At 32.5% G+C, this 26539-nt stretch overlaps 1 long non-coding RNA gene across 1 annotated transcript in view; it reads left to right on the plus strand.

Moving 5' to 3' along the window:
- The first annotated feature begins 1135 nt into the window (after positions 1-1135).
- LOC143080474 (uncharacterized) overlaps positions 1136-26539 on the plus strand; it is a 33296-nt gene continuing 7892 nt past the window's right edge. The window contains exons 1-4 of the long non-coding RNA XR_012979724.1: positions 1136-1272; positions 12279-12350; positions 18759-19208; positions 20480-20647. This is a non-coding gene — a long non-coding RNA (uncharacterized LOC143080474). The remainder of the gene's footprint in view (positions 1273-12278; positions 12351-18758; positions 19209-20479; positions 20648-26539) is intronic.

A 26539-nucleotide genomic window follows, 5' to 3' on the forward strand; every position in this document is an offset into this window, starting at 1 on the left:
ATTGCACCGATGGGGCCAATAAAACCATGGTATCCTCAAAGACTAGATTTACTGATAGATATACCATTAACATTACCTTTCTGCCAGATCTGCTCTCGCAGATTCACAATCGAAGTAAAATATTGATCAAAATAAACAAACATTGAATTTTGTAGCAAGGAAATTGTAAAACTGCGAGATAATTCAAAGGGATTTTCAGACAAAACTGCAGAGATTATGGCACATGCAAGAAAAACATGAAATCAGTTTATGATGCAAGACTCAGAATACGAGGATATGATGTAGTTGGTGTAAAGAACACAATATCAGTCCAACTTCTTCAATTATAATTGAAGTAGCAGAATTCTTTTCGCATCTTTCTTCTGTTTGAAAATATGTATACCACAAACTTTAACTGGTTATAATTTAAATCAGTTATAGCTTATTGATTGCACAGAATGGAATAGAAATTTCAAACAGTATTGAATTATTATCCGTGATAAAAGGATTATTTAATACGAATCCACCAATCCGTCAGTTGACTACGATATCACTAGTTTTGTTGAATCTGACAAAGAACCCTTTTGAACCTCTAAATTCAGTTGATTTAACTTTCAAAGCAGTTTTGTTCTGGCTGAAATTACACCAGCCAGAAGAGTCAGTGAAACATCAGTTTTTTTCTTTAAAAGAGGGACATTTTTGAATTGAGAAAAACATGCAGTTTCTATTTGAAGATTTTTAGACCACTAGTCCATTTTGCCAAGTCCGCAATTTTGGATTTGAAGACGTAAATATGTGAATGATATACTTTTAATTCCTTATATAATTCCTTTCCCACCTCCTTTAGTAGGCCTGCAAATTCTTTAACAGTTAGTTAAGGAGGTAGGTAAGTGGAAATATTGAAGTGAACTAGGATTTTTGTGTGTAAAATCCAAAATCCTTCTGTTGATCAATTATAACTCATTTGTATATATAACAATCATTTTGAAAGCATTCTACATTTCACTCTTTTTCTTTAAAATAATAAAAACGTCCTTCCATGTATTGATAGAAAAAATGTCAAATGAATGCAATATTTCAACCATATAATGAGTTGATATTTAAATTCATGAACTTACCTTGATATATTATATGCAAGTTGCAAATCACGATATGATATGAGGCTTCCTTTTCTGAGGAAAGAATAAGGAAGTATTTTGGAAGTATACTATGTATTTATATTTTTTTCAATATGTTTTCTAAATTGAATTTGATTTTCAATTAGAATGGATTAAACAATAGTATCAAAATAAAGTAAGTATTACTAAATGCTAAATGTATTGTTTTTCATAGATACAAATAAAAAATTACATCTTCGCCACATCAGTTCTGACAAACTTGTTGAAAAGAAATACATTTTAGTAACAATTTTCAACAACCTCTCTCTTTTCAAAAGTAGATAAAATAAAATTGACCGAAAAAAATATAAATATAAGAAAACAACTTTAAGTTATTACCACGTAAGCCATGTATTCGTTTCTTTCTTTTTGAAGTGTGTTTGGTACATACACCATGTACACATAATAAATGATTTTGGTAATGTTCCACTTGTATTTTTGTCCATCTGATGAGTTAAGCCTTTTTCAACTGATTTTTATAGTTCGTTTTTATGTTGTACTGTTATACCACTGTCCCAGGTAAGGGGAGGGTTGGGATCCCGCTTAAATGTTTAACCCCGCCACATTATTTATGTATGTGCCTGTCCCAAGTCAGTAGCCTGTATTTCAGTGGTTGTCGTTTGTTTATGTGTTACATATTTGTTTTCGTTCATTTTTTTTTTACATAAATAAGGCAGTTAGTTTTCTCGTTTGAATTGTTTTACATTGTCTTATCGGGGCCGTTTATAGTTGACTATGCGGTATGGGCTTTGCTCATTGTTGAAGACCGTACGGTGACCTATAGTTGTTTATGTCTGTGTCATTTTGGTCTTTAAATTTGTGGATAGTTGTCTCATTGGCAATCATACCACATCGTCTTTTTTATATTAGTCCTTTTGTTTATCTAAACTACATTTTGAATCGATTAATTACCCCGTTTTAGACTATTGTCTATTTTTCTACCGTCACAATAAACATATACATAAAATTCTATTAAACAAGAAAAGGGGAGGGGTATTGATTTCTTATATGAAGTGATAACAATAAATGATGTCTTGTGTAACAATTAATATTATGTTTCAACATGAAGTTAGTATATAGCAAAACCAAGCAGTATTAGTTATGAAATTCATGTTCGCCGATTTAACATAGCATCTCAAAATCTTATTTTCATTGATTTCAGATATGATTTGTTTTATAAGATTTATAACCTTTTAGATCCCGATTAGAGAGAGTTTTCCTTGTTTTTCCCTTTACACGGGTGTCATTCGGTTTATCGAGAGAAACGATCGTGAAAGAATATCTAACGGCGGTCAAGTATTAAGAGACGATCGTGAAAGTTCTGGTAACGGATCGTGAAAGACATTTAATCGAGAAGACATATGAAAGGTCAATACATATTCTAATTTAATAAATTACACAGACAAATTTACAACAAAATAAAACTGTCTGTCAAAATGGTTCAACATTATGATCAGTATGTGAGAATATCCAGTTTTAATAGGTTATAGATATTTCATATCTTTTGGACTGTTTTGTGGTGTATCGTAAATTATACCATAGCTTTTGTTGAAACCCCCGGCAATAACCTCACGAGACGAAGTCGAGTGAGGTTGCCGAGGGGTTTCAACAAAAACTATGGTATAATTTACGAAACAACACAAAACTTTCCAAAAAATATGAAATATCTGTTTTAACCTATTGCGTCTTTCGCTGTTTAAAATTGTGTATTTCATATATTTTTGTTTGTTTACTTCGAAATTATTTTAATAAGAATCTGTAAAATAACCCTTTTCGGACCTTACACTTAAGGCTCCGCCTACTTTTTAAAACTAGCACGGGCTTCAGAAACAGCGGGTAATCAGTTTGAAAAGATTTTTCGACAGCGATGGATGCATCTTTACATTGGTGATGAAAAAACTGTTTTTAGATGTTCTGGATAAGGACACAAGAAACTTCTAGTACAGATATCTGATATTTTGGGAGATTGCTGCAATCCCAAACTTATGTACAATTGAACTGTAAAGGGTAGGTTTTTTTTAATTTTATTATTTGTTTTCAAAATGTTCGAAATGTTTTAATTTTTTTATATTGATTAATGATTTTGAGGAAATTAATTTCACAAGAATCTGTCTGAGAGTTTGTATGAATTATTCCACGTTTAACTTGAAACCAGAAGCCCATGAGGGAGGGTAGGAGGGGTCCTGATCCCGCAATCCCGGGCTTAAAAACACGAAATCCCGAGGTCCCGAAATTCGAAAAAAGAATTCCCGGATCCCGAAAGGGTCGATCCCGAAATCCCGAGCTTAAAAACACCCGATCCCGGAGTCCCGATAAAGGTCCTATCCCCCCTCGCCCATGGCGTACATTAATTAAATGGGATTTCAAAATGTTCACCATTAAATTCATTGACATGCGACGATATAATTAAAAAAAAAAAAAAGAAGAAATAGCTCATTTAGAGCTGGGAACAGTATATCTAACATATATATATTCCTGTTTAGAGTAAAACGCTATCTAATTTTAACGGTCAAACATAGAGTAGCCTCATTAAAAGTCTAGATGTCAGCAGTGTTTAATAAACCGGGTGTGGATCAAACACTTTTAAAGCGGGGGTGGGGGTAAAGCAAGCCAACATTTGAAAATACTATTAAATAGGTTATTTGTTTACCATATTTAAAGTTCTTTAAAAGGGGCGTGCTTCCTGTCCCCTCCATCCCCTAAAAACTAACCCGCCTTGCCAAACAAACGGTTAGATGTGATTCATGTAAATGTAGCTGTACAGTGGAGCCTATAGAAAGTTTACCATTTAATAACCGAAAATCAACATATTTTTAAACTATTTGTTTGTTCTGGGAGCGAATCTTGATTCATTTAAAATATAAGACAACAGAGTTGGTGTATGTGGGTTCGATTCCCACCCTAAGCAATCATTTATTTCAGCTGGTGCAAAGCGGGCAAATTAGCTTAGTGGCCCCACACTGACTTTGTTGTTTCTATCAAAAAATTCAGACGGCCGCGGCTAGGTCTTGACAATGTTTTTCTTTTGAATACCTTATACAACAAAACCATGGTATAATTGTGAAAATTATACCATGGATAGCTATGGTATAATTTTCGGTTATTGAGATTTATACTCGGGTTGCACTCCCATAGGTTACATTGAACAGCTATAGGTTAATACATAGTTATTACAAAACAACAAAAGGCAGATTGCTTCTCGACATTTCAATGACATAAAAAATGTAAACAAACATGATTTTTTCACAAATTCGACTAGAAAAACTACTTTAATACGAATAAGGACATTCTATTTGAATTAATCAAATGGTTTTCATAGTTATTTTGTATAAACATAATCTGAAACTTGGTAAATAAAGAACTATTTACACAAAAATTGATTTTTAGGATCGTGAAAGATCACGTACCGCATTTTTGAAGATCGTGAAAAGGATCGTGAAAGATCTGATGCTACGAAGACGTTCAAATTATTGTTCAATTATATCATAATTAATATTTGTTATTGGTATTGAGAAAAGCTATATAGGTCAACATTCTCAATAGGTTTAAGGTTTTCAAAGTATTAATATTTTCAGAAAATGAAATGTAAAATAGTTGGATGGTTGTAGGATGAAGCTTTTTATTGTCATGTGAAGTACTCACTTATCACGAGTTATAGGATACCCACATTTTGTATATTGGATCCTATAAACTACATGTCCGTCAGACAGGATTCACCTGACCCCGAATTTGCCTTATTTCATGGATGAAGATTCATTTTTGTGGTCAAGTCCGTATTACGGATTCGTTAAGCTTTAGGATAACTGTCTGTTGTTATGATTGTGAGGTGTACATTTTCGACTTCTGCAAGGTTTCAAATAACATCGAACTCATTATCATGCATTATTCGGCAATGCTCGATTTATGTTTTCTAGCCTTTTGGATATATACCTGTATGCTATAGCGCTATGGTATTTCGTGTATGGTGGACATGTCTGTCTGCATGTTTCATATCTGACCATGATGACGTCAATTGTATTTTGTATATTGAATGATAGTAAGATGTCTATGTCTGGCTGTCGGTCAGGGTTCATATACTTTTGACCTTATGTTTCGAATTAATTGGCCAACCATAACTTTTACATTTGTCAGTTTCTAAGGCACTGTAATTATCGGAACACATTTGTTTGGTCTACGGGATAATTGTAGAGATCTGTATGTCATGGTTCATCTAACCTTGCACTCTTTTTATGGACCATTGACAATCATAATTTAAAAAAAGAAGATGTGGTATGATTGCCAAAGAGACAACTATCCACAAGAGACCAAAATGATACAGAAATTAACAATTATAGGTCACCGTACGGCCTTCAACAATGAGCAAAGCCAATACCGCATAGTCAGCTATAAAAGGCCCCGATATGACAATGTAAAACAATTCAAACGAGAAAACTAACGGGCTTATTTGCATAAAAAAAAAATGAACGAAAAACAAATATGTAACACATTAATAAACGACAACCACTGAATTACAGGCTCCTGACTTTGGACAGGCACATACATAAATAATGTGGCAGGGTTAGACATGTAAGCGGGGTCCCAACATTCCCCCTAACCTGAGATAGTGGTATAACAGTACAATGTACAACATAAGAACGAACTATAAAAATCAATTGAAAAGGCTTAACTCATCAGATGGACAAAAATACATTAAGCGCATTAAGCGCATTTGACACTTCTAGTAAAACCCTTGATATTATAGACGTTTCAAAAATTAACTATCATAAGTAAAGCAGACGAGACATTACATCATTTGCGCTCTGGTATTCTATAGTCTGTAGTATATAGTTAAATCAAATTTATCAAATGGTAAAAGAAATACTGATTTCTGATTACTAGTAATAAGTCTGGTCACGCATTATCTTTCACGATCAAAATAATGCGTTGCCTGATCTTTCACGATCAAGTTTGATGGATATTCAACAAATTCAAGGTTTTCATAAACAAATTAATGCTTTTAAGAGAGGAACATACCTTAATTTTACTGTACTATCAGATACACCAAAGATTAAATTTCAAATATATCATTATAAACTGAAATATGACCATTATAGGTACAAAAAGCGTGTTATTTGTAATTAATTTCATAGACATGCGTTGCGCCTTTTGTGTTTTTTCATAAAGTACTGCATATTTCTTCAATCTTATTTTATTTCACAGTTATTTTGAGGAAGTTAAGTCATTTTGACAGACATATTTTTTTGTTCGAATTTGTTCCGCGTTTTGCAAATTAAGCGATTTTTTCAAAGATTCTAACCTAGAATTTTCATTAAATGTCTTTCACGATCCGTTACCAGAGCTTTCACGATCGTCTCTCAATACTTGACCGCCGTTAGATATTCTTTCACGACCATTTCTCTCGATAAACCGAATAATACCCGTGCTTTAACATTACTTCCCTGTATTGAAAGAGAACGCTTAAATGCAATATTTCACAACACGATAATGAATTGTGATTTAAATTTGACCCTGATGTCAATAAGGTAAATATAAAAATAAGGATTTTTTTTTTACTAAATTTAGAATAAGGAACTATTTCGGAAGTTTATGTATATTTATATCTTCTCAATTTGTTTTCACAAAAAAAATCTGGCATTTATATGTTAGTTCCATTTTAACATGTTTAAAGAGTGTCTAGAAATGAAAGATTTATCAAACTGATTTCGTACAATATTGGACCTTTTGTCAAAAATAAGTTTTGAATTGATTTTCTCCGCGTTTATGATATGGTTATATTAATAAATTTACTGTTCGCAAAATTTAAAATTTTTGAAAACCTAAGGCTTTTCTACCTCAGGCATAGATTACCTTAGCTGTATTTGGCAAAACTTTTAGGAATTTTGGTCCTCAATGCTCTTCAACTTCGTACTTTATTTGGCCTTTTTTTACTTTTTTGGATTCGAGCGTCACTGATGAGTCTTTTGTAGACGAAACGCGCGTCTGGCGTATATACAAAATTTAGTCCTGGTATCTATGATGAGTTTATTTACACTTTGTCTTCTTCCTTTAAACATGTCTGTTTATTTTCTTTATATCAAAAGGGGGAGGAAATTAAATTCTTCTTTTGACTAATAAAGCAATGATAATCATGTTTGATGTGTAATGGATATTAGAATTCCACATGGTGCATATCATAGTTTGCAGCAAAAACAAATTTTGAAGGATCAAATCATTGTTTTTACAAGCTTAAAGTCATATGAAACGAATGACTGGTGAAAAATAAGGTTTATACTATTCTTGAACCAATGCATGTATATATCATAAACTTAGTCCTCTGTGCACGATTTTATCAATTTTTACGCAAATATATCGTATAATCGTCATTTTTTCTCTCTCTCTGTCTGTTATGATTTAAATATGGCTGCTCATTAAATGTCGTGTTTGAAGCCGAAGTTTACCGATTGTCACCTTATAGTAAACAATCAACAAAAAGCATAGGTGTTGAGCACGTGTTTAACATGTACAATCAGATAATTGTTTATTTGAATGACCGTATTGATATCACCGGATTTTTACGAGGAGGGTCACGCTAAGGTCACTATGCATACGGAAAATATGTCCGCGAATTGCTTCCTCGAAGCAAGCAATTAAAAATAAGTAAAGTTCTTCTAAATGTGGACAAATTACTGAATTTTCTTCAGAAAAAATATATGTACATAAGTTGTATAATAAAAACTATCCATTTAATTAAAAAAAACATATGCATGATTTTTTTTTAATTTTAGGTTTCATATGACTTTAATAAAGATAATGAATATGAGTAACACTCAATATTGTCCAATTGTATTAGTACAAAAAAGGAAATACCAAAATTAAAATGTAAGACAACGAAGTTTTTCTTTTCACAACCTTTGTCGTATACTTTTCACAACAACTTTCAATAATTTGTACAAAAGGGGACCTCGTACGTTACAAACGGATCATATCCAAAATTAGATTGCACATAACTCTTAGATACATATAAAGGGCAATCAAATTGGGGAAACCGATGGATACATCATTTCTCTATTCAAGGAGCACTAGCTACGAGATGAAAAAATCGATGCGAAAATTATTTGGGAGCAGGAATTTCAAATGTTGAGAAATATACATTGAATATTGATGATTTTCGTTACCGTGGAAGGTCAAAATCGATCATGCCCGCTTTCATGGTATATGTCTCTGAAAGACTGTTAACAGTTGCATGTTTGATGCACTGTGGATCTTCAATTCAATCATTTTGTATGAAACTTTTAACCATTACTTGCATAGTGACATATTCTATACCATGAAAATTTCAAATAAAATGCATGTTTAAATAGTACCCAGCGCAACAAACGTTCTGTTTATTGAATGTGTCATTCAACAAGTGGTTGCATGTGAAACAAACGTTCGAGTGATAGTTTTTCCAAGTGTGACGTAATCTAAAACTTGCCAGAGATAACAAATGAGATTCAAAATATATTCAATAACATGTAAAAAAGTTCAACAGCCAAAAGAGCCGAAATATATATGGAACGATAGAAAAACTGCTGTCTACAGTCTATAGTTAAAGTAGTTTGAATTAAGCATTTCGGTATAATAAATAAGGTCAGCACCACAGAGAGTCAAATCGATAACAAACATACCAATGCCACTACCCAGCTTAGAGCATCTTCCGAACATTTGAAAGTCCCTACCATGTACTGGTTATCGAAATTACACAAAAAAACATTTAAATTCCGTTTCATCTCCGCATCGAGTAACTGTTCTACTACTAATCTATCAGTGTTTCTAACTACCTCCCTTACTACTATCAAAGAATTGGTTATTAACTTTTGTAATAAAGCTTATGAAAATATTGGTATTAATTGTTTTTGGAGTGTTAAAAATTCTTTAGAGGTTTTAGATAAAAGACATGCTTTTGATGGTCCTTATAATTCTGTTGACAGTTATGATTTTTCTACTTTGTACACTACACTTCCACACAACCTTATAAAGAAAAGGTTTTTGTCTTTCGAAAATTCTCATTGTAATTTTATTTGCTGTAACTCATTTAAAGCCTTTTTTCTGTAACCAAAAAGGAAAGTATGCTAGATACACTTACTGGAAATATGAGAATATGATTGAAGCTTTAAATTTTCTGCTAGATAACATTTATGTACGTTTCGGCGATAAAGTGTATCGTCAGGTAGTAGGTATTCCTATAGGCACTAACTGTGACCCTTTAATGCAGATTTATTTCTATATTGCTATGAATCTCAGTTTATGACCAAACTCAGCAAAAACCCATCATTGTTATATTTGGTTGATACATTCAAAAATACCTACCGTTATCTTGATGATATTTTTTCGTTGAATAATCCAGAGTTCTCTAAATATACTTCCGAAATTTACCCAAAAGAACTTACTTTAACTAAATCTAACATAAACAGCAGCAGTTGTCCTTTTCTATATTTAGACATTTCAATTTCTAACGGAAAACTACATACTAAGATTTACGACAAAAGAGACGATTTTTCATTTCCTATTGTTAATTTTCCTTTTTTAGATGGCGATGTCCCTTTGGCTCCATCATACGGTGTTTATATATCCCAACTCGTTCTGTATGCCCGTGTGTTCTGATGTCATAGATTTTAATGAACGTAATCAATGCATCACTGGGCAATGATTGTGTCAGGGATTTCGATACCCTAAATTACTTAAAACTTTTACTAAATTCTTTCATAGCTACAAAGATTTGATTAGTAAATTTGGCTGTACCTTATATGAAAATATGGTATTTCACATCCTAAATTTTACGGTAATATTGTACTTAAAGCGAGGAAATCACTATGTGATCCGTGTAAACTCATCAAATCTTTAAACAAACTCATAAGTAAGGGTTATCGTACAAATATTGTAAAAAGATATCTGAATATAGTTTACATTGGCACTAATATCGATTCTGTCATTAGCAAATTAAAACATAACTAAATTGTATCTTCTTTTCAGGCGGGATGTATAGAGACACACACACGTTATTTTTTTTTTATCTCTAAAGAAGTCGCTTCTCACTATATTACTACCTGTCGATACATTCATTTTTGGCATTGCACAAGTCATGTCTTCTCTGACTGTTCATGATGTTAAAATACTAAATCCCTGGGATGTGTTTTAGTTGATTTTAGTCTCTGATGCATGATTTTTTTTATTATTAATTGTTTTCGGCTTTTAACTAGCTGTCAGTCACAGCGCGTATTCTCAAATCGTATTTTCTTGTTAATTCGACCTGTTGATACTTTTTATAATGTTTTTTTTTTATCAATATGGATCTTGTCCATATTCTAGCTTTTATTATTTGGAATATCTAATAATTTTCACTTCTTCGTACTACATTTGTATGAACATCAAGATTATTCTCATAAAATCTGTACAGGGAAGTTTTAGCTAGCTCTAATTGTATAGTTTTATTGTCGCTATTCACCCCAATTTATATCTAGTGTTAAATTATGTATTTATATGACATAACTTTCTTGGTATTCCTAATTATTGGAAGAATTTTATACACATAAGTAGTATACCTAAAACGACAAAGTTCTTTTTCATTTACCTGTAGATATTATTAAAACCGTTTTTTTTTTTCAAAAGTAATTATTTTCGAAGGGTTAAGTTTTTCGCGGTGATGCCTTGTCATGGCTTTGTTTGGACTTGTTTGTTTGCTTTTTGGCCTGTAATGTTTGTCCCTAAAATTTTATTAACTGTACATTTGCATTCAGGTATCGCAGATCAAATTTATTCGTTCATAGTGTGTTAATTTACGTTTTTTGATTGAGTTAAGCCTTCCAATTGATATTTTATCGTGTGGCTTTCTATGTTGTGATGTTATGCTATTGTTTCATGAAAAAGGGAGAAGGTTTGTTACCATGAAAACGTTTAATCCCGCTGCAAATGTTTTCACCTGTCCTAAGTCAGGAATCTGATGTAGAATAGTTGTCGTTTGTTTATGTAATTTATACGTGTTTCTAGTTTCTCGTTTTTTATATAGATTAGACCGTTGGTTTTCCCGTTTAAATGGTTTTACACTAGTAAGTATGGGGCCCTTCATAGCTTTTTGTTCGGTGTGAGCCAAAGCTCCGAGTTGAAGGCAGTACATTGACCTATAATGGTTTACTTTTTTAAATAGTTATTTGGATGGAGAGTTGTCTCATTGGCACTCACACCACATCTTCCTATATCTATTAACCCACTAATAGAAGTTCCTGTGTATGTTTTTTGCACAAATGTTTTAATGCCAACGTATTTGTTCGTTTCCTGCTTCACAAAGTTTGTAGACTCTTAGGTTGTCCCTTTCTTAAAATATCCTGTATGCCTTCGGAATATACAAATATTAATATTTTGTCAAGAATTTCAAACTTACTGGCTCAGACGTACTTATAAATATAATTATTTTCTGTGACTGTATCTTACATTAGTGTGTAGGATCCTTCACTATAGATAATTTTGCTGATCTGTAAGAATAACATCTTCATGCCTTATATATCATGTACTGTAGTACGACGCTAGATTAAAACTGACGTGGAAAGGTAACACCCGGCCACCGAAAGCTTCATTTTATGAAGCCCAGGTGGTCGTGTGGTCTAACAGGACGGCTACAGTGCAGACGATTTGGTGTCACGATATCTCAGTAGCATGTGTTCGAATCCCGGCGAGGGAAGAACAAAAAATTTGCGAAAGCAAATTTACAGATCTAACATTGTTGGGTTGATGTTTAGACAAATTGTATATACATAATGTACACAACCATGTATCACCATCACTGCTGGTGATCCGATGGATAAATCTGTTGTAGAGTTGTCACTGGCTCAGACGTACAATGTATACCAATGATAACACATGACGCCAAACAAATACATTTGGGCCCTTAATTTGTATTATCTAACTTTAAGACAACTTATTCAATCTTCAAATTCTTGTATTAACTACATAAAGCATTTCCTTCAAGTTCTGCATCGGCACATTTTAAGTACATTTGACTTCTTTTTTTAATACTTTTTACCTTATAAGATTAATTCGATATATCTAATTTTTTTATCAATTTTTATTGGTGTATACCCAAGTTGTCATTATATTCATATGATAACATGAAAAAGGTTTATCTTTTAGATGAAAATGAGCTTGCAGAGAAGGAATGTCTTAATATTGTTATTATTTGTAAATACAGCATCTCAATTTCAGGTATGTCAGTAACTATTATTATATCAAACTTCATATACTAATAATATTATCAACTGTATCTAACTAATTGAAACACATAAATAAACATACACAAATACAAACTAAAACAATATCCTTGGTATTACTTTCTGAAAATTTTCCCTCAGTTTTGGTTTGTTACCCCGATTTTGTTTTATGTCCATAGATTTACGAGTTTTGAACAGCGGTATACTACTGTTGCCTTTATCTGAATGTCCAAAGCTTGGTATTAGAGGCCATAACATGTACACAATGTGAAGGAGTCTATTTGCGTCAAAACTAAAAACTAGAAAAAGATCCGGGATGTTTTTTCTAACAGATTATGTTTGAATACAGGTTAAAAACTGTAGCAAAAACATACAATTTACACACTCTCCTAACCCGAATTTGTTTTTTGGCCTTTGATGTGTGTACTACGTCAACATGTGAATTGCAGGAGACAGTTCATTCTAATACTTAATTCAATGATTTTAACTACTAACAGTACTTAAGGTAGCACAATACAAAGATTTTTCATCCCCAATCAGACATCTTTAAACTGATGTAATTCCACTCATCCTTCTTTAAATTTTATAAATGAGGTACCAAAAGAAAGAATGATTTATCTTTCAAATTGTGATAATTTCATTATGACATAATTATTACATAATTAATTGTTATGTAATTAGTTGCTATATTGTGATGTCCGTACTTGAATGAATTTAGCTTCTTTGTTATTTATAGCATCCAAAAATATTTTATGGATTCTTGCACAACACAGTTTGACCTCCAAAACTGTGTCTCAGATTTTTCCTATTGTATTTCATTCTCTCATAAATCTTCAATGAAGTTTGTAACATCAATTCATAATAGATCACTAAATTCAGTTGGGTATAAAATTTGTTCTATTGATGTTTTTGGAAATCTGAGACACAGTTTTGGAGGTCAAGCTGTGTTGTACATAAATCTATAAAACATTTTGGGATGCTATGAAGAACAAAGATGCTAAATTCATTCAAGTATGGACATCACAATATAGCAACTAATTACATAACAATTGATTATGTAATAATTATGTCATAATGAAATTATCACAATTTGAAAGATTAATCTTTCTTCTTTCTTTTGGTACCTCATTTATAAAATATAAAGAAGGATGAAATGAATTGCATCATTTTAAAGTTGTCTGATTGGGAGTGAAAAAATCTTTGTATTGTGCTACCTTAAACATGTCTATGTAAGGATCCCAGATGTACAAGTCGCAAAAAAACTCTGAACGTAATACAGGTTTGTAGTAAACATTCCAAGGTTTCTGCCATGCATTTGATCCTTAATTTCAAAGGGAAGCTTTTGATTTATATAAGCAATTAGTAGAACTTCTTAATTTTTTTCAAGCTGAATTCGGTTTTCTCACAGCTATACATATATTTGGACTACCAAAGAGCATTGTAAAAGTAATTTGAAAAAGTCCGAACTCGTCAATTAGATAGGAACAATGACACAAAATACACAAAGTATTGATCTAAGATTATTGTAAGTTACTGACAGTTAGTTTAAAGCCAATAACAACTAAACCGCCGTTAGATATTCGTTAACAATCATTTCATTGATAAACCGAATGACACCCGTGAATATGATTATCAAAATCCAGAAACAAATCTGTGTCAAAGGGTCCAATGAATGCATATAGTAATTTTGGAGCCCTTTACAGCTTGTTGTTCGGTGTGAGCCAAAACTCCGTGTTGAAGGCCGTACATTGACCTATAATGGTTTACTTTTATAAATAATTATTTGGATGGAGAGTTGTCTCATTGGCGCTCATACCACATCTTCCTATTCTATATAACCTGTTGATAAAATGCATTTTAGAACGGAGCCTTTTATAGCTGCCAATGCGTTATCGCGCTTGCTCATTGTTAAAGGCCGTTCGGTGACCTATATAGTTGTTAATTTATGTGTCATTTGGTCTCTTGTGAAGAGTTGTCTACTAGTAATTGGCATTCATACCACATCTTCTTTTAAGTATATATATATATTTATAGATATTGACAGCGGTAAGATATACAGCTAAGTCATCGCGTTACATTTCCATGAGTTTTTCTAGAATAGAGATGGAATAGTTTTATATGAGTTTAAGCAAATGCATTTTACCAGAAATCTTATGTTTGATAACAGCGATGGAAAATCATAGCTGTCAACCGAGTTCAAAGTGTCATCAAATGCATATTTTATCTAAAACATCCATAGTAGTTTTTGCATGTGACATGTAATATTAAATAGTGACCTATTTATTGTTCACTGACATTTTAAGAATAGTTTTCAATTTTCAGACTAATTGTATCATATAGAATATATTCAAAGTTAAAATTGTAAATTGTTTTGTGATAAAGAGATCATTCTAGCATCACAAAACCAACTGATCTATTATTATGAAAAACAATGAAATTACAACAACCAATGAAATAAGAGTAATGACGATAGATCAGCTTAAATATACTGAACATTTTTATAGGTAAATTACCTTTTACTTTCCAACTTTATTTTATATATATAATTCTATAAATACGTGATCTTTACCTCTTAAAAAACTTTAGAATCTAAACAGTTTTGATTGTATACCAATTTTTAAAAAATGAAAAAAGGTCATACGAAGGGTTTTATTCTACCGGTATAACTTGCATGCATTTACGATGGTAAATGATATCGTAATATAATTGATGTCTTTTTGTTTTACAAAAGTAAGGTAAATTTCTGTTATTTTGGTACTAAAACACAAACTAGTCATGTAAATTAAAACTGTGATCTTTTAAAGAATATACCTATTTATTATTTCCAACAAAAACACTAAAGATCATTCTATAAATATAACAAATTATAAAAAAGGGACGAAAAATACCAGAGGGACAGTCAAACTCATAAATCAAAAATAAAATGACAACGCCAAGGCTTAAAATGAAAAGGACAAACAGACAAACAATAGTACACATGACACAACATAGAAAACCAAAGGATAAACAACACGAACACCACTAAAAACTAGGGGTGAGCTCATGTGCTCCGGAAAGGTAGGTAGAATCTGCTCCACATGTGGCACCCGTCGTGTTGCTTATGAGATAATAAATCCGGTCAATAGTTCAATTCGGTAGGTCACATTCATGAAAGGGAAGGGGATTGTAGTTACGACGTAAGGAACATATCAGATATCATTTGTGAAACGGTTATTCCATAACGGTTAACCAACTCGTGATGGCGTTCGGCGTCCGTAAAATTTACGAAGAGATGATTTCAACTTCACTATTTGGAACTCTTGATTTAATAGCTTCCTTGTGAGCAACAACCCTCTATCAAGGAAATCATAATAGGAAATGCAAGCACGGGAATATCGGTTCAATTTGGAGATATATACACCGTATGCAGGTGCTGCTGGAATGTTGCTACTTAGAAATGGAAAGTTTACAATTGGAAAGCTGAAATCATCTCTTTTGTCGTAAAGTTTTGTTTTTAATCGACCCTCAAATTAAAAAAAAATACTAAAAAAACATCTCAAATCAAATTTTCAAAATGATTGGGAGAAAATGCGAGATTTTTATTTACAAAATTGACGCAAATTGGACACTTATTTTTCATTCCAAATGTCATTTGACTATGAAAATTATTTAGATTCAAAGCACCCGCAAAAACATTTGATAACAAAATACCCACTCAGCAATCACTGTTTAATAATAGAAACTGGAAAACATGAACGAATTACCAATGTAAATGATAAATATGAAATATTACCTCGACATGAGAGGATATGTTTATATTGTAATTCAAATTGTATTGAAAAGGAAATGCACTTTCTTCTGGAATGCCCTCTTTATAATAACCTCAAAAGATATGACTGATTATATAAAAAAATACCCCAGTTCAGATAATTTAAACAGAAAAGATATTTTTTCATGGATCATGATTAATGAAGATAGCAGTTTTTTTTTTATCTATTTTATGTGCATACCTCGATAGAGGCCTGCAACTTAGAAAATCAGAAAAAAAGTTAACTTAGATACTCTATATGCTCTAATAGATATCAAAATTATCTCCCCTTGACCACTGACCCTTTCCTCATGCATTTGGATTATTATTTTATGTTTCTTTAATCACTCTGTAATGTTTATGTCATGTTGTTATTAATGTAATGCTCTTAATGGGCCCTTTAATTTGGAAAAATATTGTATTGTATTGTATTGTATATTACTTTTTTTTTTAAATTCTGTACTTAAAAGGGCTTAACTGGTTAATCTTTATCAGGAACGCTTAAAGCCGAATATCTGAAAGCAAAGAAAGTTTAAGGACCGAATCAATATCTATCTGCACATATAATGCACTTAAATTGAATAAAGGCAACGTTTCAAAAGTAATAAATCGATTGAGAGAAAACAAATCAGGGTTACAAACTTAAACCAAGGGAAACGCATAAACTATAAGAGGAAAACAACGAAATAACCGTAACACTGATATTATACAAACTTAAATTGCAAACAACTAGTTTCATTATACACGTATAATCAACATGTTTCTTGTAAGAAATAACCGTAACACTGATATTATAAAAACTTAATTGCCAACAATCCACTTTCATTATACACGTATAATCAACTGTTTATTGTAAATTGTTTTATTTTTATCAGACAGTTACACGAAGAAACGCATTGTCTGTCATATCAAACAAAATGTACAATATCATCACATTTCTTTCCCTATTTTATTGGCTATCGAAGGACACAATAATGCAGACTCCCATTTAGGAGCTGCAAAATTTATTTTCTTAAAATACCAGAGCAACTAGGAACGATTAAGCTTATAATTTGTGGAATATGAATATAACATATGCTAAATGCACGTAATATTTAGCCTAATAACTTAAATATAGATTCCCAAAATAACCGAGAATTAAATCTATGCCGTTAATTTGTTTTCCTTATACAAAAATCTCAAAATCGTCCGCTTAACAAAGTGGTTTCTGTAAAGTGTCCAACAAGGATATAATGTGTACTTAAAAAGAGTTGACATTATTTTATTCTGGGAAATGAACAATGGAATAACCAATAGTATAAAAGTATACCACAAATACCATACTCCAAGACAAATTCAAAAAGAGAAAGTCCGTTACAGCGTAATAACTGACAAAATCAATGGCTACGAATTTCTTAACAAATAAAAACAACTGCCATATTCATGAAGTAGCAGGCATTTTCCGAGGAAACGTATATAAATTTAGATTTATTGTTAGCCAAACCTCTCACTTGTTTGATTGTTGTTTATATATAGATTTCACCACTGCAACAAGCGTGTTACGATATTTGTCCACTTTCTTGTCGAGCTGTTTGAATAATTAAAATGTATCTATTGAGAGTGAAGAAATTTCATTATACACAAGTTTAGGTGTTTGAATCTATTTCTCTAATGATTTTTGTCCATTTTTTTTCAAAAATCTATAGAAAGCATCGTTTTTTGTATTTTACGTCATCGGGCGTGTTTGCATTCTTTTTATTGACGTAACAATATAAAATAAGAAACTGAGAACATTTGACGTCAAAATTACATTTCGACCAATCTTTTGCCGAGAACAGAGTTAGGAGAAATGTTTTTGTCAAGAAATGTGAAAATACCACAAAAATTAGAGAGAGTTCCGTTATATTGAATAATTTTATTAGCAACCAAAACAGACACTAGGTATATTTTAAGATTCTGAAAAATGTAATGTAAGTAGCTGTGGTGGGTCGGCGAAACTGTTGTTGAACGTAATTTATTTCATAAAATGTCAAAATTATTCGAAACACTCATGTTATCCATCATAGTTTTCGAACGCTTATGGTCAAATTTATGAAACACTTGATTTTCAATGTTTTCAAATTCTATTTTTACTTGGTTTCCGAATATTTAAATTCGAACGACACTCATGTTATGTAGACAAAATGCATCTGGCGCCTTAAATAATTAGCCTGGTATGGTAATTTTGATGAGTTTTTAGTATGCATATTCAATTTATTGCTTATACATATATACTTTCAAATTGCAATGAGTCGTTGTGGTGGTTTAGAGCATTCCAATTTTCAAGTTTAGAAAGGTTGTTATTGAGCACTTGCAGTTCAGTACTTCAAATCAATTCTAAATTTGGATTGAAAATGCTTTAAAAATACTAGTAGATGTTAAATACATAAGTTTTACTAAATATATCAGTTTAAAATTGGCCGTACTAAACATTGGATCACATATTACATTCGAGGGCTGACATTCAATAAAGAACTCTACATACACATTGGAAGTGAATGGAACTATGGTAAAGATTTTAGTGCGTTTAAATCAGTTTTTTTTTCTATTACCATATTTTTCGAATATTTAAAAAAAATCTAACAATACGTTTTATAGGAAAAGGAAGAAACACCTAAATGCAACTACATCAACACCGAATTTGACACGTGTTGTCCCGATTGCGTGAATCTACAAAATGACAGCTGTAGGACTTATGGGTGTCCGAAAGATTATTATCATTTGAAAGGCAAATGTTATGGAAAGCACGATGAATTAGAATCAAACATGTTTGTATGCAAAAAGAAATGCCCTACAAGTCATTATGGAATAACACTAGACGGAAACCAAGTGTGTTTGGCCTGTTTGATATTGTGTCAGGATAGTTCTCTAAAAACAACATGCTCATGTGAAGATATACACAAAGAAACACAACCAAAAGGAATTCTGTTTTATGTAGTCGTTTGTCTTTCTGCTCTCTTGACAATAACTTTGGGAACGATGGTGGTGTACTTTTGTTGTAAAAATCGGAGTGGAGGTATAGAATATAATTCGACGAAATGTACCAAGGTATTAAATAAACATTTTAAATGTATTTTTGATTGAAACGTATTCAATAATTTTTTCTTTTGATTTTCAATTTGAATCCCAATGATGAAAACACGTTTTTTTCATATACAGAATTATAACCATGAAGCAGTTTTTCATTTCTAAATCAAAAGAAAATAATTGAAACATAAGCACCGATTCCCCTCAAACTTTCCGTACATTTTGTTCAGCATCTTTAAAATCACATACGTATGTCCACAGACAGATATTGCATTCGTATAAGCAAATTATGATTGCGTTTGTAAACTTTTAATGGTAGAACTTCACCTTAATTCAATAGCTTTTTTAATATGAAGTCATCTATAAATGCCATTTCAACAGAGGGTTATATGAATGTGAATGATGAAAAATCACTATATATATGAATACCGAAATAATTGAACCAATACTACGTTCTACATAAAAAAAAAAATTAGAAAATTCTTGCAGTTACCGAAAGCAAACTCAAATTATTTAACCCGCTGAAAAGAATAAATTGATCTAACGCTAAAATATCGCCGGATGCTTTTAGTAAAGAATAAATTCGAATATTCCGAAAAAAGAAGAAAGAAGCAATAAACTATTTCATAGTCCAAATAAAAAAGACGAACAGACAAACACAAACAAAAGTACACAAATCACAGAAAGTTAAGATTGACGTACATGAATACCTAAAAGACTGGGTTTATGTCAGATGCTCTAAAAGGATAAGCTGTTGTAGTTTCCCTAGTACCATACTTAGGTCACAAATTATGATCTTGTGTCATATAAAAAAGATGTGTTATGATTGCCAATGAGACAACTGTCCACAAGAGACCAAAATGACACAGACATTAACAACTATAGGTCACCGTACGGCCTTTAACAATGAGCAAAGCCATTACCATGCTCATCGCAAATTTGTAGCAAATTTCAATGCAGAAAACAAGAACCTATTTTAATCGTGTGTCCAATAAGAATAAAACGAACTGATCTTAACCTCATAAAATCCAAAACAGGATGATTGAACAACAAGTCGACAATTCTGAACACTCAATATGATACTATAATGACTGTTTCAAACAAGTCTTAGAACAAACATCGATAGCATCAGTATTGTATAAATTTCGTCATTATCTGGTTTGTCACTGTCAAAAAAATATAAAAATGTATGGAGACAAACCTGAAACCACATAATTCTTCTCTTCTTCAAATAACCATGAATATCAATACAATACAAGTTGTTTTATACATTTTACCTTCTCGAACTATAGGTTGACGGAACCGACATCAGGAAAAATTCTATTTCATTCGATGCAGACAAGCCGGAGGAAAACAACTTAAGTGGACAACAAAAAGCTGCATTATTTGCAAAAGAGGCTGAAAAAGAAGATGATGAGAAGACAAGATACACAAAAGATCCTACTGTGGAACCAGAAAAGGTAAATTATTCCTATACTTTATGAAAGATAACATGCATATCATACATAGAATCTCAATAGGTAAAAGATAAGAGGATATTCAAAGTCGATGATAAAATCAAAATTTCATGGCAAACAAAAATCGAAAAAACAAAACACAACAAATATATCTTAAGACTTTACAACACACACCGCACTAAGATACTTTTGTCCGGGAAGAAAAGTAGTGATTCCCATGCTGCATCCGTCGACAACTAGCTCCAGTATATTTTAAAAGGAAGAAACTAAAAACGACTATTGGACACTGTTCAGCATTCAACAACAGTCAAATATACGCAGTACATTTAGCAACAAAACCAAAACCATCTGTTACGACAAGACATTAAATAAAGGCAACAGTAGTATACCGCTTTTCAAAACTCATAAATCCATGGACAAAAAACAGAATCGGAGTAACAAACTAAAACTAAGGCAAACGCATCAAATGTAAGAGGAGAGCAACGATACAACATTTAAAATGTCACACACACACACACACACACACACACACACACACACACACACACACACACACACACACACACAGAGAGAGAGAGAAACGGACTAAGCATGAGACAACTTTAACTTCATGCATTTCGAAAGAGGAAATCCCCAGCCCGACATATACAAAAAACAATATGGGACAAATACACAAAGACCTCAGCGGGGGCAAATATGCTTGCGATTGTGCAATCCCCTTACCCGAAATATCGATACAACTGCATAACACAAATGCAAACTAAACATTGATCCCCCGAATCAGCACTAAGCGCACATAAAAAATTAAAGACAAAAGACATAAGGTAACGACTGAAGTATAGTTGTGTTCAAATATAGCCAACAAAATTTTATAGATAAACAAAACATGTCTTCCCTTCATGATACATAAACTGGAACTCATCCTCTGGATTGAATTTTCAGATGAATCAGCTGCTGCCAATAAATTGAATATTTTAAGGAAATTTTGTAGTTTTTGTATTATCTTGGATATTATTAAAGATAAAGATAAACTGTAAACAGCAAAAATGTTTAGCAATGTAAGAACTACAAATAACTTGAAATAAGACTTATGATCAAAATTGTCAATTGATTTCTTTTAAGGATAATTTTACATAATTTGTTTATCATGTTTTTTTTTTAATCTTCTCCTCTGAAACTATTTAACCAAACTTAAGCTAAATGATTGTTATGTTATCTAGAATTAGTTTGTGTTTTATTTTCCGGCTCCTCAGAAAACTTGATTTTGAACAAATAGTAAAATGCAGTTTTGACTTATATCTCAACCTAAAGCATTTTGTGCCAATCAGACAAGAAGTTCCAGTATGCATGAGGTCAAGATCTACCTTTCCTGAAATTATCAGCCAAATCTTGTATCTGATGTTTTTGTTTATTCCCTGAATTGATGATTTTCAGGAAATATTGTAGTTTTCGGTTATTATCTTGAATATTATTATAGATCACGATAAAAGAGGGACGAAAGATACCAAAGGGACAGTCAAACTCATAAATCTAAAACAAACTGACAACGCCATGGCTAAAAATGAAAAAGACAAACAGACAACAGCACACACGACACAACATAGAAAACTAAAGAATAAACAACACGAACCCCACCAAAAAACTAGGGGTGATCTCAGGTGCTCCGGAAGGGTAGGCAGATCCTGCTCAACATGCGGCACCCGTCGTGTTGCTTATTTGATAACAAATCCGGTAAATAGTCTAATTAAGTAGGTCACATTCATGAAAGGGAAGGAGATTGTAGTTACGACGTAAGGAACATATCCGATATCATTTGTGAAACGGTTATTCCATAACGGTCAACCAACTCGTGATGTAAAATTTACGAAGGGATGATTTCAACTTCACCATTTGGAACTCTTTGTTTAATAGCTTCCTTGTGAGCAGCAACCCTCTATCAAGAAAATCATGATAGGAAATGCAAGCACGGGAATATCGTATAAATTGGGAGATATATACCCCGTATGCAGGTGCTGCTGGAATGTTGCTACTTAGAAATGGAAAGTTCACAATTGGAAAGCTGAAATCATCTCTTTTGTCGTAAAGTTTTGTTTTCAACCGACCCTCATTGTCAATTTCTAGATGTAAGTCAAGATATGAGGCCGACTTAACTGTATCTGTAGTATCCTTTATCACCAGCTCGATTGGATAGATGCGTTCCACATAGTCACCAAATTTTGAATTATTTAGTGAAAGAACATCATCTATATAGCGAAAAGTAGAGTTAAAGGATATTGCTAACTTCTTATGTTTCTTCCTAAGAAGTTCCTGCATGAAGTCAGCCTCATAATAATAAAGAAACAAGTCGGCAAGTAGAGGGACACAGTGTGTTCCCATTGGAATGCCGACAGTCTGTTGAAAAACACGTCCTCCGAACGTAACAAATATGTTGTCAATCAAGAAATCAAGCATCTTGATAATATCAGTTTCAGAGAATTTTTTGTTCGAATTAGAGTGATCCTTTACAAAGTAGGATTTAGCCCTCCCTAAGACAAGATACTTGTATCTACGTTGGCCATTCTTTTTTACGAAGCAAAGCAATACCAACTCTTTCAATTTGTCTTTTAGTTTGGAATGTGGAATACTAGTGTACAGAGTAGAAAAGTCAAATGTTTTAATACTGTTACAAGATGAAAGAGAGTTAGATTGTATGTACTCTAAAATATCTTTGGAATTTTTAAGTATCCACATCTGATTGAAGCCCCTTCTAGAAAAGGCAGTTTCACAATAACTTTGAAGCCCATCTTTGATTGCTGATAAAATAGATGTTAATAATTTAAAAAGAGGTTTCGTGGAGCACTTGGAAGACCCAGCAATATACTGTTGTTTGTAAGGAAACTTATGTAGTTTAGGTATCCAATACAGTGATGGCAGATGCAGTTCTTCATCTTTGGTTGAAATTCTAAAGGAACACAGAACAGACCTATGATTATCCAGGATTTCCTCTTTGGTAAGTGTCGTGAGGGTATATGTTGAGTTTCCAAGTGAATTGTCAATACCTAATTCGTTTATCAAGCAGTTAATGTAATGAGTTTTACATACAAAAACGATGTTGTTTGGGGCTTTATCTGCGGGGACAACAACATATTTGTCATGGAGGTAGGATAGGTGTTTTGCAACATTTGGGTCTTTAAAGATTGACGTAGCATGGGCATTGATAGACCCATTCAGTTTCTTAATTCTGATTTGTATCAACGACCTCACTGCCTTAATCCATTCGGAAAGAGTGTCTACGTCTTCTTTTTTGCGCTTAGCCGTAAAACTGTAGACAGTAAAAATGTTCAAAGTAAGATCTTAAAATAAATTTTATTGACCATAATTGTCAATTGATCCCTTTAAGTGTTATTGCCCATAAAGACAATTTTTCATAATTTGTTCATCGAATTTGACATTTTCTCCTCTGAAACTCAGGAATCAATTTTAGCCAAACTTTGTCTGAATGAGTTTTAGAGAATCTAGTATACATTTTGTATTGTATTTTGTTACCTTTTTCGTCATGAAACATAGCCACACTGGCTTAATAAGGTCAACAGTAGTATACCGTTGTTTAAAATTCATCAACCGATTTAGAAAAAAAACAAATCCGGGTTACAAAATAAAACTGAGGGAAACACATCAAATATAAGAGAAGAACTACGACACAACAGAAACACAACACTAAAATGTAATTTATAAAGCAATCGTATTTATATTGCTGGAAGATTCAAGCAAAACATTACTATCGTAAAGTGGTTTTACTAAAACTGCATATGTAATGAGAAAGACGTCTAAACTGTATGAATTTGTATTGATGACTGAAGTACAAGATAACGTCATAAGAACACGACGTTGGATATACAATAAAGCCGCGTTACGTTAACGTTCTCTTCTGTGCGTGATGTCCAACATTCTCCGGCCCACGAAAAGTGAAAATATAAAAAAATGTTAAATTATTAAAGTCTCTTTGTTAAAATAATAAAATGAATCCATCATAAATTAAAACTTTTACCACACTTAATAATATAGTGTCACTTTAAATTAACGTTCGATTTTCTGTTCAAGTTCTCCCTGTAGTCCAAGTCCTGATTCGTTCTACTGCTACACGTTTTGCCTCGCGATCTTTCGGTGTGTTCGAATCATTGTCCTGTTCCTCTGTGTCACATATATTGATTTCATTCGTACTTATTTCCAAAGGGCAAAGTTTCTTTATTGGCCTTGATGTTATTCCGTTTTTTTCGTCCTCAACATAACTGACCGTATGAGTCCATCTTGTCCAAAAACAAGTTCTTTTATAATAGCTAGTTGCCAATTAATCCTGGGATTTTCATCGTATATTTGAACAATGTCACCAACTTTGATATCCTGTTCATTATTACCGTGGATGCGATGAAATTCACGTAAAGCGGTTAAATATTCCTTCTTCCATCTACACCAGAAATGCTTAATTATCTGGCATTGCACTGTATAAAGTTTGATGGAGGAAGAATGCGTAAAGTCTTGTACAAGGTTCTCATCTACGTGTTGGTTGCTAGGATACGGTAATGATACGATTTTCCTTCCATATAATAAATGAGATGGAGTCAGTGGGTCCTCGTCTATCGGATCTGTAGATATGTATGTCAACGGACGGTCATTTAGAATTGCCTCTACTTCTATTACTGTAGTATTAAGTACATCTAAACTCACATAAGATCGTCCTAAAACTTTCTTGATACAATTTTTTGTTAGTCCAATGAGTCTTTCCCAGAAACCGCCATACCAAGGCGCTCGCTTCGGTATGAACTTCCACTCTGTCCCTTGACTATTCAATGTTGCTTAAAGTGTTGGTGATGAAGTTAGCTTTTCAATTTCTTTCGCTGATGCTACGTATGTTGTCGCATTGTCGGATAACATAATTTTTTGGTAGTGATTTTCTACTTGAGAATCTACGGAAAGCTAAAATAAACTGTTCTTCTGTTAAATCTGTAACTATTTCTAAGTGTACAGCTCTGGTGCTAGCGCACGTAAAAAGACATATGTATGCCTTACTGTCTTTTCCATTCTTATTCCTAACTTTTAACGCTCCAGTAAAATCTACACCAGTTACAGTGAAAGGAGGCGCTTCGCGCAGTCTGTCTTTTGGTAAAGGTGGTGCTTATCCAAATCCTTCAGAATATCTTGATTTTCCTTTAATGTATCCAAAATTGTTTCCAACTCGTCCTCTTCCGGTTTTTCTTCTGTTTCATTTCTCTCCTCAAATCTTCTTAAAATCCTAGAAACTGCGCTTCTGTGTCCCGCTCGTATAGATTTCAGCTTTGAAGTCATCTTATCCTGGTCACGGCACCAATATCGTAAAGTGGTTTTACTAAAACTGCATATGTAATGAGAAAAACGTCTAAACTGTATGAATTTGTATTGATGACTGAAGTACAAGATAAAGTCATAAGAACACGACGTTGGATATACAACAAAGCCGCGTTATGTTAACGTTCTCTTCTGTGCGTGATTTCAAACCATTACAAGGTGAGCGATTCAGGCTCTTGAGATATTTTCAAAAGGATTAATAAGTTTACACGGATCCGTATCTAAGTTTACGAACTTTATAAAAGAAATCGATGTAAAAGTTCAGATATAGTAGCCCATCAATAATGGTTTTAAGGCACATCCAAGATCCAAGACGCAATATGTGCATCTATAGAGAATTTAGTTTCGGTTTTAAAAAAAATGTAATAACGAAACCCTAAAAAAATAATTTACCAGTAATACATAGATTGTGTTCATTGTAATTTTAACTACAGACATACGCATATAGACCGTGTTAGGAAATACAAAAGTATGAACTGAATTTCATCGTTTCAAAAAGTGCTATTAACAATGTGAAAGTGCAACTGAAAAAAG

The sequence above is a fragment of the Mytilus galloprovincialis genome, chromosome 6, assembly GCF_965363235.1.
Source record: "Mytilus galloprovincialis chromosome 6, xbMytGall1.hap1.1, whole genome shotgun sequence".
Lineage (NCBI taxonomy): Eukaryota > Metazoa > Mollusca > Bivalvia > Mytilida > Mytilidae > Mytilus > Mytilus galloprovincialis.